The 16192-nt window shown below is 38.9% G+C and overlaps 1 protein-coding gene across 1 annotated transcript in view; it reads left to right on the top strand.

Moving 5' to 3' along the window:
• Positions 1–16192, top strand: part of Themis (thymocyte selection associated) — a 232716-nt gene that overhangs the window by 60828 nt on the left and 155696 nt on the right. The window lies entirely within an intron of this gene.

Here is a 16192-nt window from a genome sequence, read left to right as displayed (position 1 = left end):
TTCTTCCACAGCATGATTTTTTTTAGGCTGCTGTTTTCAAACCTAAAACGGAACTTTGGACAGAGACGGAGGGAGATGGGAACTTTATTACTCTGTTTATCACATCCAGTCACTTTCAGGAATTCTTCTTCGATTGCTCCAACTCCTCCGTTAATTCTTAAGCCCTGCTTTTCTAAGAAGCAATTTGCCGTTTTGATGGAGGAAGTGATTTCTCGAGGCTCCTGCTTTATCATCGTTTGGTCACATCCATCACTCTGTGTTGATGTATTTAAACACAGATACTCATTTCCAGTGGTAAGACCTGGGGAGATGATCCTACAAAGTTTCCTTTGCAAGCAAATAAAATCCACTGCCAAAAGACACAGACTTTTGCAACAAGAACATGGCTTTGAAAACTCTGGCTCAAACAAGCATCAAGGCAGCAAAGGTTTCTGGGGATTTGGGAGAGATGTTTTAGGGAATAAGTACAAATCTTCTTTGCTAAAAGGGAGACAGGAGAGCGAATTTTCAATACACACTAGCTCATATCCTATAATATAATGCTTCCATATGTCTCTATTTTGTCACCTCCCAAATGCACAAATACATTAAAAGATAAAAAGCGAATATTCCATTTCTCCGTGGGAATGAACCAACTGTCCAAGGAGAACAGTTTGTTCTTTTCAAAGACATCTCTCTCGGCTGAACTAGAAAACTTAGCAGTTGCTGCCAAACACAACAAAAATAGACCCCGATGCTTGGTAACTGGTTGCATTGTCCGCATAGATTGGTAAATCACATCCTATTTGGCTTCTAGAGAGGATCCAAATTCCTCGATTACTTTCTTGAAAGATTTATTCTTCCTTTGTGGTGTGAGGAAGTATGAATAAGAAACATCATGAGAGATACCCTGGGAGGAAATGTTTCCCTACATCTTTATGATGACCAATGATGTTTTTCCCAAACAGCAACTGTGCACTGTGTCTCTGATGCTCCGCTTTCCCTTGAAATGCTATAAATCCTTTGCCTTTTACATTGTGTCTCTAAACCGTGTGCTTCAGGAGAGCTGCAGATCCATCCATAAAACTGCTGCTGAAATTACAAGACTAGATTGGAGAAATTTTTCTCCTTGAATTTTTATGTCCTAGGCTATGAATTGAGTTGCTGTGTAGGAATCCTATTTCAGGAGACAGGGAGTCTGTGGAAAATGTGAAAGCAAAGCTCAGAGGGGGTTTATCCTGTTATTCCATAATCTCTGCTCTCCTCTCACATTGCACGAGGTTAATACGATGATGCAGCAGGTGCCATTTTGAATGTGTGTGGGTGGGTGTATGTGCGTGTGTATGTGTGTGTCTGTGTGTCTGTGTGTGTGTCTGTGTGTGTATGTGTGTGCATCTGTGTGTCTGTGTGTGTGTCTGTGTGTGTCTGTGTATGTGTCTGTGTGTGTCTGTGTATGTCTGTGTGTGTGTCTGCATGTGTATGTCTGTGTGTGTCTGTGTGTCTGTGTGTCTGTGTGTCTGTGTGTGTCTCTGTGTGTGTGTATGTATGTGTCTGTGTGTCTCTGCATGTGTATGTATGTCTCTGTGTGTGTATGTGTGTGTGTGTCTGTGTGTGTCTGTGTGTGTGTGTGTCTCTGTGTGCATTTGTGTATGTGTCTGTGTGTATATGTGTGTGTCTGTGTGTGTATGTGTCTGTGTGTGTGTCTGTGTGTGTGTATGTCTGTGTGTGTGTGTATGATATATTGATCCACATTTGACATTTGTGTTGAGAGGCAGAATAACCTGCCCGAAGTCATGCACTTAGTATGTGGTTTTTATTTAAATCTTCACTAACTCTGTTGAAGAGAAATGAATTTCATGATAATTTAAACATTTCTAATAGGTGCATTAAAGTATTATGTAGTACTGAATTTAAAAAATCACCCCAAAATTTAGCAGCTTCAGACAAAACCATCTCACATGCTTTCTTGAGAACATGACTTTATTTTTTAGAAAAATATTAGCTAACTATTGACTAAAACTGACCTAATAAAAGTGCTTCTAAATAACATTGGTTTTGGCAAAATGATAAAAAATATTGAATATGTGACTTTTGCCTGGGTTTTGAAATGCTTAATTCATTACCAGTTGTTAAAGTGAAATTTCCCATTGTTTTATTTGGAGACTGATATATTGAATTCGTGGAATAATTATAATCTTACATTCCTTGGGGCTGTGTTGTGGGATATTCAGCAGAGAAGACTGCTCAGACATGGGTTTAAGCCAATAGAAAGTCTTTATTAGCCGGATGGTAACTACGGATCATGCTTGAGATCCCAGTGCAGCCTGAGCCTTTCTCAGGGTGATCTTTTAAGCACAAAAAGACATGTTCTTGGTTGACATACTTCAGGTAACAAGAACAGTTAGCCAGGAGCAGAACTAAAGAAGCCAAAAGCCAAGGTTAGTATGTTGTGAGGCGTTCCCAGAACTTTGATGAAATAGACCATTATTCTAGTTTTGGCAGGCGGTGCTGTATACTTACTGAGATTTGCAACCTGAATAAAGTCAGTTATGCTAAGGTTTGGGGCCCTGGAACAGGGTTCTGACTAGGTGTTTTTGGTTTTGTTTTGTCAATTCGATACACAGTCAAGTCCTCTGAGAGGAGGTGAGAAAATACTTCTGTAGGGTAGGCTGGAAAGAAAAAGTGTGGGTGCTTTCTTGATTAATGACTGATGTGGGGGGGAGGGCAAGCTAACTGGAAGGGCAGTGCCAGCTGGAGGCAAGTGTGTCTGTGTAATAGAAAAAGCAGGCTTAGGAAGCCATAGAAAGGAAACCAGTGTTCCTCGAGGACCTCTGCCTCAGTTCCTGCCTCCAGGTTCCTGCTTTGAGTTCCTTCTCTGACTCCCTGACCAGAGTGTGACCTGAGAGTTGTAAGCTGAAACAAACCCCTTCCATTGCTCCTAAGCTGCTCTTGGTCATGGTGCTTGTTACAGTAGCAGGCGCCTAGGACAAGCAGCGATCCCTTATGGTTCACCCTCCCACCGCAGTGCCTATCTCTCCCGCAGCTTATAATCACGGGCGCTTCTTTGTCTAAAGATGATTTCCTAAAACAATCTGATAAAACACTATACACAATGTGTAAAATATACCTTTCTGATAGGTAGTATCCTGATCTTTTTGTTTTTGAAGAAAGCTTGTTAAAAGAAGCAAAACAACAGGAAGGCTTTGCTCTTCTCGCCTGGCTGTGAGGATGAAAGGGGAGTTCAGATTGGCTCTGTACAGAACTCTGTCTCACGGAAGAACTTGCTTCCAAAGAAGCAGGGACTCGTTTTTCGCATTTTTCTGGGTCAGTTTCTCATAAGCCATGTCGTTCCCACTGTGCTCACTTAAGCAAATTAAACTCAGCTGTGACTGTTAGACACAATATTTTCCTGGCAGGAAAAGGGATCCCTGCACATCTATGAACAAGCCAAAGAAAGGTGGCCTTTTATAGTGATTTATAGCTTTAATTTCAGGGTCAACTGTCTTGAGCATTTAAAACATAATCAAATTATTTTTCTACGTTTCCAGCCATCACGTACATATATCACCTGAAACACAAAAAGATTTTAAAATTCTAAGTTAAAATAATATCATACGGGGGAAGGCTGGGCTGGGTGGGGAAACAAAAAAAAGAAAGAAAAAGAAAATAATACCTTACTTTTCACCTATGTGTTCGTTATTATTTTAGTATTAGACCAGTGCTTTTATCACAAAACAATCATTTTTGAAAACGGGCAACTCTACAACTACCGCTGTTCTATATTTCATGTCTCCCTCTAAGTTCTATTTTATTGCTCCACGTCCATCTTTCCTGTATGTGTAATTCTCCCAATGATGTGGTCTTTACAGCACCATCATGAAAAGGCTATCACGAGGGCACTGAAGTCGTCCTTGAAAACTATGAATACTGGTCTTCAGTTTTTTTTTTAACTCTTAACAGAATAGTAGTATATAGCATGTTATTTATACTCAATGTAATTTAGAGGCTGCTTTTAACACTCTTCATAATATCTAGCTGTAAAAGTAGTGCAAATTCTTTCTTCTGCTTCTTTTAATAAGAGTCATTGGAACACAAGCTGGTCTTCATATCCTCCTCGACCCCACAAACCAGTGCCCACCACGACTGACAGTCCCACCAGAGCAGTACAAGAGTGGCAGTCAAGGGACCTACACTCTCGGGTCATTGTCAAAGTTCATAGCTCCCATTCAATTACTGTTGGCGTTGTATTTTCTATGGGTTTTGATAAATGTATAATAGCATATATTCACCATTATGGTATCATATGAAATAGTTTCGCTGCCTTGAGAGTCCTCTACCACACGTTACCCTCTCTGCTCCTTTTACCGACTCTGTAGTCTTGCCTTTTCTAAACATCCCGTGACTGGAGTTATGCAGTTTGCAGATTTCCTTCTGTCATTCCCTCAATAAGGTTTTCCCATAGTTTTTCCACAGATTATCGAGTCATCTCTTTTTTATTGGGCCTTATATTTACTTGTCTGTCTGTGAACTGTCTATTCCTCCCACTGAAAAAAAAAAACTCTTGATTTCTCCAAGTTTTAATAATTGTAAGGAAGTACAATTATAGACATTGGCAAACACATTTTTATGCCTTGAAGTTGAAAGTGTATCAATTTCTCCTAATTTTACATGTAATATATGCATCATATAGAAAATTAGAAAATATGTGAAAATGGAGGAAAAGTAATAAAAACACCCTGTAATTTTGATGCTAGAGATATTTTATATCATCTGTGTGTCATGTATCTTTTCATATTATTTTCTACATATAATGAGTATCCACCCACAAGTAGTCACATGAATTAACACAACAGACTAAGGTTCATTTCTGTGTACTTGCCTGGGTCAGTAAATATTCTTCAACACACCATTTTTTATTTCTGTATTTCTCACAGCATACCCCATGCTTATTAACTCTATCTTGATAATGGGCATTGACGCATTTTCTATTATGATCTATCTTTTTTTTTTTATTTATTTTTTTTCCGGAGCTGAGGACCGAACCCACGGCCTTGCACCTTGGGCTTGCTAGGCAAGCGCTCTACCACTGAGCCAAATCCCCAACCCCATGATCTACCTTTTAAACAAATACTTTATTTTTACTTCTGATGTTTAACAACTTCATGGACTTGAAATTGTTGGGTCAACAGTAAAAATGTTTTCAAAGATTTTTGTTTGTCTTAAGGCAGGGTTCTACTATGTAGTTCAGGCTAGTTTTGAACTTATAGTCTTTTGGCCTCCACCTTCTTAGCATTGAATCCCTCTCCCTCTCTCTCTCCCTCTTCTTCCCCCTACTCCTCTTCCCCTCCCCTTTCCCTCTTCCCCTCTGTGCTTTGTGATGCTGAGGATCAAATCTAGGTCCTTGGGTCTCCTAGGTTATTACCCTACTATTAGCCATATCCCCAGACTTCAATACCTTTTTTGCTATATATTTCTAAATCATATTTTGTAGTGTCTTTGCCAATCTGCATTACGACTAGGGACATGTGAGGGACTAACCCAGCTGTTTTTTTGAAGACTGAAGTTAAATTGTCTTCTCCTTATATTTTTGAATTAATAGCTTCATCAGAACATGATTTAATATAACAAATTTTACTTGTAATATAACAAATTTAATGCAATTCAATAACCATTGGTAGTCTTGTCTCATAAAATAAACATAGCTCATATATTATTGCAGTAATTATGGTAATATTAGTTTTTGAGAAAATACCTGCAAAGCTCATTTGAAATAAAAAGATCAAAAATATTAAATGTTTTTCACAATGTAATGCTGAAGAATTATTTTTCTACCTATGTTAGTACCCAATATATAGTCATTAACTGTATTATGTATTATGGAAACATAGCATTACTTTGGGGGTGAAGAATTAAGAGTCTTTCTATCTACAAATAGAATGTCTTACCATTAATAATTACAAACAATTTAGAAAAAGTATATCAAGTTGAATCATCAAACCTCCATTACATAACAAAAAAAGAAAAAGAAAGAAAGAAATGAAAATAACACTTAGATAAGACTAAGTATTTTAAACAGCTTTCAGGTTACAAATTATAAGGTTTATTATACCTAAAATATAAAACAGAAATCAATAAAGCTTTCTTTTGGCACAGATCTGTAGTCTTAGCTATACAGATATCTGAGGCAGGGAGATCATCAAAGTCAAGATATTCCTGGGCATCGAGAGAACTCAAGTCTCGCCTGACATCTTAGCTAGATACTTTCTCAAAATTCAAATACGGGAAAACAGGGCCAAGGGTGTGAACTAAATCAGTGGTGAAGCAGATGGCTGTGTGCAGCTCCAGGTTCAATTTCTACAGACACACAAACACACTATCAACAATAAGACAAGTTTCGTGGGAAATTAACTGAGGAGTGAATGGTGGAGAGAAATAATTCAAATGGTCTTTACTCGTATAGAATCAAGTTTGTACTCACTGGTGTAAATTAACACTTAGAAATTAAATTCAACAATAGATTGCGTAGCTCTTCTGAGAATATTTGATAAACTTCAAGATGTACTTGTCAATAAACCACCAAGTATTCACTTTGCGTATGCGCAGAGTTTGTGATTTAGGACTGGGCTATGCTTATAGCTCTGTCATAGTCTGGCCTTCCTGGAGTGGTAGTCTCCAGAAGAAAGGTCCTTCTGTATATACTAGACTAAATTCTAAAGTGATACTTATTTCAGAATTTTTATTAGAACTTAAAAGCCCAGATGCACATATTGTAAGTAATAGCAAATGTTATACCATGTTATTCGGCCATTAGAAGTTTTATGCATGGAAAAATTTTAAAGCGTTTGGTTTAATCATGGTTTGAGAGAAAAACCTGTGCAAGTGCATTACATAGGAGCGTTTCGGTGTTTTGAAAAATCTTTCCGTCTGTACATAAAGATTCAAAGTGTATGTCAAAAAACAAAGAGGCTCAGATCTTCCTTCCTAGTGAAGATATGAATGGTTTTATTTTGAATTAACTAAAGTTCTATAGTAATATATCTGCACAGTGAATACGAAACACATTTGCTGCCTTTCTACAAGACAAAAAAAAAAAAAAAGATCTGAGCGAAGTTGTGGCTAAGTTCTTGAACTCATCGGTTTCGTCATCCCCTGGGTTGGAAACTCACTGTCCACCTTGATACATGTCACAGCAGGTTTGCGGCAGTTGCCTGCTCTTATCATGATTAAAATTACATAGGCACCTTTATTAATTCAGCTCAGCTCCAAAAGACCCTTATAATACTTAGTTTCAACTGTCATTCTTATTTTTGGCTTTCTGAAGTAATTGATCCTTTATTCTTAGTTTTGATGATGTAGCTTTGTTATTTTCTATCCTCTGTATTTGTAAGTGAATTTTTTTTCAAGATAAATTTTCTCCATGTAGCCCTGGAAGGAAACACACTCTGAGATCAGAGATCCACTTGCCTCTGCCTCCGTAGTGCTGAGATTAACAGCACGCATCACCACCACCAGGCTGTAAGTGAAATGTTTCCTGGGAATTTGAAGAGGGCTGTTAAACTGTCAATAACCTTATTAGTTATGAGTCATAGGCAGAAAGCATAGAAAAAGCCCAGGTTGTTTACCTTCCTTGTGTAAAGTCCTTTCCTTCTGATTTATTGATTTATATATTTATTATTTCTAAAGTTGAAATTAGCTTCCAGCTTTCATACCTTCAATATATGAAACAATGTAAACTGGCTACACATTAATAGAGAACACACACACACACACACACACACACACCTGTCACATATGAAGCCAGCTGCTGCAGCACTATAAAAAACATAAACACAAATGTTTGATCTAAGACCCTGACAGTTGACTACAGAGTGTCACTTTTCCTCAGTTATATTCCAGTGTAGAGACAGTAGAAATACCAGTAGACTTGCGTCTTTCTGATTTCAGTATTTAAAATACATATCCTGCACTGGTCATTTGTATACAGTAAGCTCACTTCATCCAAAGTGAACAAAAATTGCTACCCAGGGTGGAGGGTGGGAGGCAAGAAAACAGGGCAAGCATCTTCCAGTGAGCGAGGCAGATGCACATAGTCTCTGAAGACCTTCAAAGCCCAACACTCCCAGGGGAAAGAGTGGAGAACAGGCAGGCAGGAATAGGTTGAAGCTTTAGCTGAAAGCAGGGTGATGAAGAACTAGTAGATTGGGAAGCAATGTGTCCACAGAAAGACTAGCCGTGACCTGGACCCAGTTGTTTCATAGGTGGCCAGAAGAGAATTTTTCAGAGGCTAGGAAATGGGTTTCCAGATAAGCCCCACGGGCAACATGGGCTGCAAAAGCTTGAAAGTATCATGTTCTGGTGGGAATTTCAAATCCATGTTGACTGGACCCGAAGGGCTATGCTAGGAGCAGAAGATTTCTTTTTGTAAGGGGGTGAATTTAGGTAGGGTGAGGACATCCAGTTTTCTTTATGTTGCAAATCAAATGATTTACATCATAATCTGTAAGGTCTATTTCAAATTTATGCTTATCTCAAAAATTATATCTGTCTACATTCGAGTCGAGTGTAAACTGATTTTAATTGATTTTGCATAACTATGGATAGCAGATTTAAAAAAGAAGAAAGAAAAGCCACCGACTACATGGCAAGAATCAGCAAATACATCAAACAAAGCAGCATGTTCCCCAGAAACGCTGTGGCATATGTTGACAGTTACAAAAGAAAGGCTGCTGTTTTCACCCTTCACACCAGAATAATTTTTTCAATATTTACCTCCCATGTGTAGAGAGGGAAACATATGGGGCTTTACATAATCATAAGCACAAACAGGTGGCTACTTAGGTACATTTAATTTGCAGGCAACATCATTACGAACAACACAACCAGCCCCACATGGCTCCCAAAAATCTTGCCACGAACATTCCATTAGCAAATTAAGATCATTAAGACAGAGGGAGGAGTACTCCCCCCCCCAACCCGCTAATGACTTCAACTACCTTTCAGAGTCCTGAATGAAATGTGTTTTTGAAAACACCTTGGCATTTTGTGGCATCTCTTGTTCAGGGCAACTTGGGTGACTGTGTATAATGTATACCTTATGAATAGCTGCAAGTCGTGCTTGTGAATTAAATGTGCTTACATCTTCACACTCTCTACAACTCCTATTTTTGAACAGAAAATTATGGCAGGTGCATTTTCAGCCTTTATCAAAGCATAGGTTCAGATTCCGGAAAGCAACTTGGAAATGCTTCTCCAAAGGTGGGCCATCTCACTGTGTCACCTGACACTTACTTCCATTTTCAAACACTGTGGTAAAAATCTGTGGAAATTATCATTGCTGGAAAATTTGCTCAGTCTATGCTAGGGACTGAGTGGAAGGTTCTGTTTCATCTACCGGAGCCAGCGTGGAATATTTAATGTCCTTTGGTTGGCACTGAACTTGTAGCGATGTTACAAGATCTGACCTTACAATCAACTTTCAATGCTTTTGAACCCCAGAGTGAAAACAAAACAAAACAACAACAACAAAAAAAAAAAACAAAAAAACCAAGAGAACTAGTAACCACTATTTCTTTATATACTGTCTAAACATGCTACCTGTTTGAGTTTAAATACTATAATTCTATATAAGGTAGATGAAATCATCTCTCCTACTTTTTAGAAGAGAACAATGTGTCTTCCAGGGTTTCTGTCCCCACATATAGTGAAGAAAGGGCTGGGCTAGAGCTGAACCCCAGTTTTCAGAACTAGCAATCCCTATTTGAAACCACCTTGCTCTTATCATCCATGCACTTTGGGTTCTAATGCCCAAAGTTCATCAATCTATGGCATTTTGAAGACCCTCCAACAAAACTTAGTGTGATATTCTGAGGAATGGATGTTCTGTGAAAATTCTGTCCAGCCCTGAAGTCTCCAAGTGTCTTTCCATGACACAAGAGACAGGCCCACATGGGTTGAGAAGACTCTAGGAGTTGTGATCTCACTAAGAGTTTCTGAATCCAGGTTTGTTACTCACTCCTGTCTTACCACTAGGGAAGAGAATGTTGACATAGACAAGTCTATGTGGCACATTTATTACAACACCCTTAGTTATGGGTGTCGGGTTATATTATCTGAACTGATATCATGAATTGAATTGTTGGCTAAACACCTCACAGCTATTGCACAATGGTCTTCCAAGGAGTTTAAAGGCCTCTGACAAAGAGGTATTGTTGGTGGTGTCCATTTACCTCATACAACAGTTGGATCAAAACGAATTGAAAGGTTTTCTTATCTCTACTTCTGGGTGAAGAAAACTATTTAAAACTTTATATAGCCATTGCAGACCATCTCATGTCACATTACAATTCATGGACACAGGATTTCTACAGCCTGGCTTAATCTTACTGACTTACTCAGTTGAAATTCCGTGTAGCACTTCTAGGTCATGAACCTGGACTTGTTCTTCCTTCCTTATTGGGTTCTTTTTGAGACTTTCTGCAGCTGGTCTTAGTCAAGAGGATGGGAAGCGATCATGAAGAATTTCCTATAAAAAATTGTAAGACTCCATCATGGGCTCATGGTATTCCATTATTGTCCTTTCTTTGACTAGGAAATCTGGGGAAGACTCATGTGTTATTATCACTGTGTGCTCACACATTTACTCAAGGGCTTCAGGCTTTCTCTCTTATAGGCCATTTCATGTACATGGTTATAACCTGAGCTTGACCATAGATCCATGTGCTATGTCTATGAAAACACCATATTTGTGGAGTCTTTATAAGAATTTTCATAAGGAATCACAGATCTACTACAAAATGTCTTGGGGATGCAACAAGTTGATTAAAAAAAAGCAACAAGAAATGTGTGAAGTGAGAGGTCTTACAGACTAATACTGAATAATAAGGATGTTTAGAAATTTGATTGCAAGTCAAACCATATTTACAGATATCCAAGGGAGCCTCTGCTTTATTGATGGTAAGACAATGTTCACAGAAATCTAAAACTGGACAGTATCTCCAAGCCAGCTCCTTCATATGCATCAGTCCTTTAAAAAATTTAACATACACCTCCAGAGGCATTAAACTCTTTGGAAGGACATTCTACAACAAACTTGAGATACTTAGCCAACAATCAATTCAATTTATAATATCAATTCAGATAATATAACTTTCATATACTCATATACATATATGAAATATATATTCTAAAAGAATTCTTTTAGAAAAATTTTATCTGCTTCTGTTTGTATATATTAGATTTACTTGTATCTCAGAAGTAAATGTTCCTTCATATTAATAGTATATAAAATTCATATTTGTTACTTGGGAATATTAAGGAAGTTTCAGCCACTTGTGTCATTCTAACTTATTATGTGGCTGAAGGAAAACTTAGATGTGAGTAGAAATGTCAACTCTGCCTCCCTGCTTGGCTTTGTTCCCATGTATTTGTGTTGGTATTATTTTCAGTACATGGTTCTATTTAATGAGGATTACAGTGTTTGGTATCTATAATCATATGTTTAAAAAATCTGCTTAAATATGGCTGGTGGCCTACAGCACACCGAATTACATAAACTTAATTGGTCAGTACTTATATTTCATCTTGCTTTACACATCACTACACTTGAGGCAGAATACCTCCTGGTACCAGGTATTGGTTCCTGACTGGTTTCCAGAGTGGTTGTACCAGCTTGCAACCCCACCAACAATGGAGGAGTGTTCCTACTTCTCCACATCCTCTCTAGCATCTGCTGTCACCTGAGTTTTTGATCTTAGCCGTTCTGACTAGTATGAGGAGGTATCTGAGGGTTGTTTTGATTTGCATTTCCCTGATGACTAAGGATGTTGAACATTTCTTTAAGTGCTTCTCAGCCATTTGGTATTCCTCAGTTGAAAATTCTTTGTTTACCTCTGTGCCCCATTTTTAATAGGGTTATTTGATTCTCTGGAGTCTAACTTCTTAAGTTCTTTGTATATATTGGATAATAACCCTTTATTGGATCTAGGATTGGTAAATATCTTCTCACAATCTATTGGTTGCCATTTTGTCCTAATGACCAATGTCCTTTGCCTTACAGAGCCTTTGCAACTTTGTGAGGTCCCATTTGTCTACTGTTGCTCTTTTTTATTTATTTATTTATTTATTTATTTATTTATTTATTTATTTATTTATTTATTTTTACATTTTCTTTTTTTTTTATTAACATGAGTATTTGTTATTTACATTTCGAGTGTTATTCCCTTTCCCGGTTTACAGGAAAACATTCCCCTAACCCCGCCCCCTCCCCATCTTTATGGGTGTTCCCCTCCCCATCCTCCCCCAATTGCCGCCCTCCTGCCAACAATCACATTCACTGGGGGTTCAGTCTTAGCAGGACCCAGGGCTTCCCCTTCCACTGGTGCTCTTACTAGGATATTCATTACTTCCTATGAGGTCAGAGTCCAGGGTCAGTCCATATATAGTCTTTAGATAGTGGCATAGTCCCTGGAAGCTCTGGTTGCTTGACATTGTTGCTTATATGGGGTCTCAAGCTTTCCAGTTCTTTCTCTGATTCCTTCAACGTGGGTCCTGTTCTCAGTTCAGTGGTTTGCTGCTGGCATTCGCCTCTGTATTTGCTGTATTCTGGCTGTGTCTCAAAGGAGAGATCTACATCCGGCTCCTGTCTGCCTGCACTTCTTTGCTTCATCCATCTTGTCTAATTGGGTGGCTGTATATGTATGGGCCACATGTGGGGCAGGCTCTGAATGGGTGTTCCTTCTGTCTCTGTTTTAATCTTTGCCTATCTCTTCCCTGCCAAGGGTATTCTTGTTCCCCTTTTAAAGAAGGAGTGAAGCATTCACATTTTGATCATCCGTCTTGAGTTTCATGTGTTCTAGGCATCTAGGGTAATTCAAGCATTTGGGCTAATAGCCACTTATCAATGAGTGCATACCATGTGGGTTTTTCTGTGATTGGGTTAGCTCACTCAGGATGATATTTTCCAGTTCCAACCATTTGCCTAGGAATTTCATAAAGTCATTGTTTTTGATAGCTGAGTAATATTCCATTGTGTAGATGTACCACATTTTCTGTATCCATTCCTCTGTTGAAGGGGATCTGGGTTCTTTCCAGCTTCTGGCTATTATAAATAAGGCTGCGATGAACATAGTGGAGCACGTGTCTCTTTTATATGTTGAGGCATCTTTTGGGTATATGCCCAAGAGAGGTATGGCTGGATCCTCAGGCAGTTCAATGTCCAATTTTCTGAGGAACCTCCAGACTGATTTCCAGTATGATTGTACCAGTCTGCAATCCCACCAACAATGGAGGAGTGTTCCTCTTTCTCCACATCCTCGCCAGCATTTGCTGACACCTGAGTTTTTGATCTTAGCCATTCTCACTGGTGTGAGGTGAAATCTCAGGGTTGTTTTGATTTGCATTTCCCTTATGACTAAAGATGTTGAACATTTCTTTAGGTGTTTCTCAGCCATTCGGCATTCCTCAGCTGTGAATTGTTTGTTTAGCTCTGAACCCCATTTTTCAATAGGGTTATTTGTCTCCCTGCGGTCTAACTTCTTGAGTTCTTTGTATATTTTGGATATAAGGCCTCTATCTGTTGTAGGATTGGTAAAGATCTTTTCCCAATATGTTGGTTGCCGTTTTGTCTTAACCACAGTGTCCTTTGCCTTACAGAAGCTTTGCAGTTTTATGAGATCCCATTTGTCGATTCTAGCATAAGCCATTGGTGTTTTGTTCAGGAAATTTTTTCCAGTGCCCATGTGTTTGAGATGCTGCCCTGGTTTTTCTTCTATTAGTTTGAGTGTGTCTGGTTTGATGTGGAGGTCCTTGATCCACTTGGACTTAAGCTTTGTACAGGGTGATAAGGATGGATCGACCTGCATTCTTCTACATGTTGCCCTCCAGTTGAACCAGCACCATTTGCTGAAAATGCTATCTTTTTTCCATTTGATGGTTTTGGCTCCTTTGTCAAAAATCAAGTGACCATAGGTGTGTGGGTTCATTTCTGGGTCTTCAATTCTGTTCCATTGGTCTATCTGTCTGTCTCTGTACCAATACCATGCAGTTTTTATCACTATTGCTGTGTAATACTGCTTGAGTTCAGGGATAGTGATTCCCCTGAAGTCCTCTTATTGTTGAGGATAGTTTTAGCTATCCTGAGTTTTTTGGTATTCCAGATGAATTTGCAAATTGTTCTGCCTAACTCTTTGAAGAAATGGATTGGTATTTTGATGGGGATTGCATTGAATCTGTAGATCGCTTTTGGTAAAATGGCCATTTTTACCATATTAATCCTGCCAATCCATGAGCATGGGAGATCTTTCCATTTTCTGAGGTCTTCTTCAATTTCTTTCTTCAGAGTCTTGAAGTTCTTATTGTACAGATCTTTTACTTGCTTGGTTAAAGTCACACCGAGGTACTTTATATTATTTGGCTCTGTTATGAAGGGTGTCGTTTACCTAATTTCTTTCTCGGTTTGTTTCTCTTTTGTGTAGAGGAAGGCTACTGATTTATTTGAGTTAATTTTATACCCAGCCACTTTGTTGAAGTTGTTTATCAGCTTTAGTAGTTCTCTGGTGGAACTTTTGGGATCACTTAAATATACTATCATATCATCTGCAAATAGTGATATTTTGACTTCTTCTTTTCCAATCTTTATCCCCTTGACCTCTTTTTGTTGTCTGATTGCTCTGGCTAGAACTTCAAGAACTATACTGAATAAGTAGGGAGAGAGTGGGCAGCCTTGTCTAGTCCCTGATTTTAGTGGGATTGCTTCAAGTTTCTCTCCATTTAGTTTAATGTTAGCAACTGGTTTGCTGTATATGGCTTTTACTATGTTTAGGTATGGGCCTTGAATTCCTATTCTTTCCAGGACTTTTATCATGAAGGGGTGTTGAATTTTGTCAAATGCTTTCTCAGCATCTAATGAAATGATCATGTGGTTTTGTTCTTTCAGTTTGTTTATATAATGGATCACGTTGATGGTTTTCCATATATTAAACCATCCCTGCATGCCTGGAATGAAGCCTACTTGATCATGGTGGATAATTGTTTTGATGTGCTCTTGGATTCAGTTTGCCAGAATTTTATTGAGTATTTTTGCGTCGATATTCATAAGGGAAATTAGTCTGAAGTTCTCTTTCTTTGTTGGGTCTTTGTGTGGTTTAGGTATAAGAGTAATTGTGGCTTCATAGAAGGAATTCGGTAGTGCTCCATCTGTTTCAATTTTGTGGAATAGTTTGGATAGTATTGGTATGAGGTCTTCTATGAAGGTCTGATAGAATTCTGCACTAAAACCGTCTGGACCTGGGCTCTTTTTGGTTGGGAGACCTTTAATGACTGCTTCTATTTCCTTAGCAGTTATGGGGTTGTTTAACTTGTTTATCTGTTCCTGATTTAACTTCGGTATCTGTCTAGGAAATTGTCCATCTCCTGCAGATTTTCAAGTTTTGTTGAATATAGGCTTTTATAGTAAGATCTGATGATTTTTGAATTTCCTCTGAATCTGTAGTTATGTCTCCCTTTTCATTTCTGATTTTGTTAATTTGGACACACTCTCTGTGTCCTCTCGTTAGTCTGGCTAAGGGTTTATCTATCTTGTTGATTTTCTCAAAGAACCAACTTTTGGTTCTGTTGATTCTTTCTATGGTCCTTTTTGTTTCCACTTGGTTGATTTCAGCTCTGAGTTTGATTATTTCCTGCCTTCTACTCCTCCTAGGTGTATCCAGGATTCCAGATGGTGTTTGGTGTTTTCCTCTGGAATCAGTAATGTGTGCAGAGTGCAGTCTCTTCTGGTTTCCCAGGCGTGTCTGCCTCTCTGAATGTTTAGCTCTCCCTCCCATGGGATTTGGGTGCAGAGAACTGTTTATCTGGTCGGTCCCTTCAGGTTCCGGAGGTGTCTCAGACACAGGGGACCTGCTGCTGCTGTGCCCTTATCCAAGGAAACCCAGAGGCTGTATACAGTTTCGTCTTGGACCAGGGATGTGCGCAGGGGTGCGCAGTCCTGGTGGTCTCTTCCGCTCTGCAGCCTCAGGAGTGCCCACCTGTCCAGGCGGTGAGGTCTCTCTCCCACACGGGTTTGGGAGCAGCGAGCTGCTGCTGGCAGGGATCCGCGGGTTTCCTACTGTTGCTCTTAGAGCATAAGTCATTGGTGTTTTGTTCAGGAAATTTTCCCCAGTGCCTATATGTGTTCGAGGATCTTTCACACTTTTTCTTCTTTCTGGTTCTATGTGGAGGT

The sequence above is a fragment of the Rattus norvegicus genome, chromosome 1 (assembly GCF_036323735.1).
Source record: "Rattus norvegicus strain BN/NHsdMcwi chromosome 1, GRCr8, whole genome shotgun sequence".
NCBI classification, from domain to species: domain Eukaryota; kingdom Metazoa; phylum Chordata; class Mammalia; order Rodentia; family Muridae; genus Rattus; species Rattus norvegicus.
This window is presented reverse-complemented; position numbering and strand designations above follow the sequence as displayed.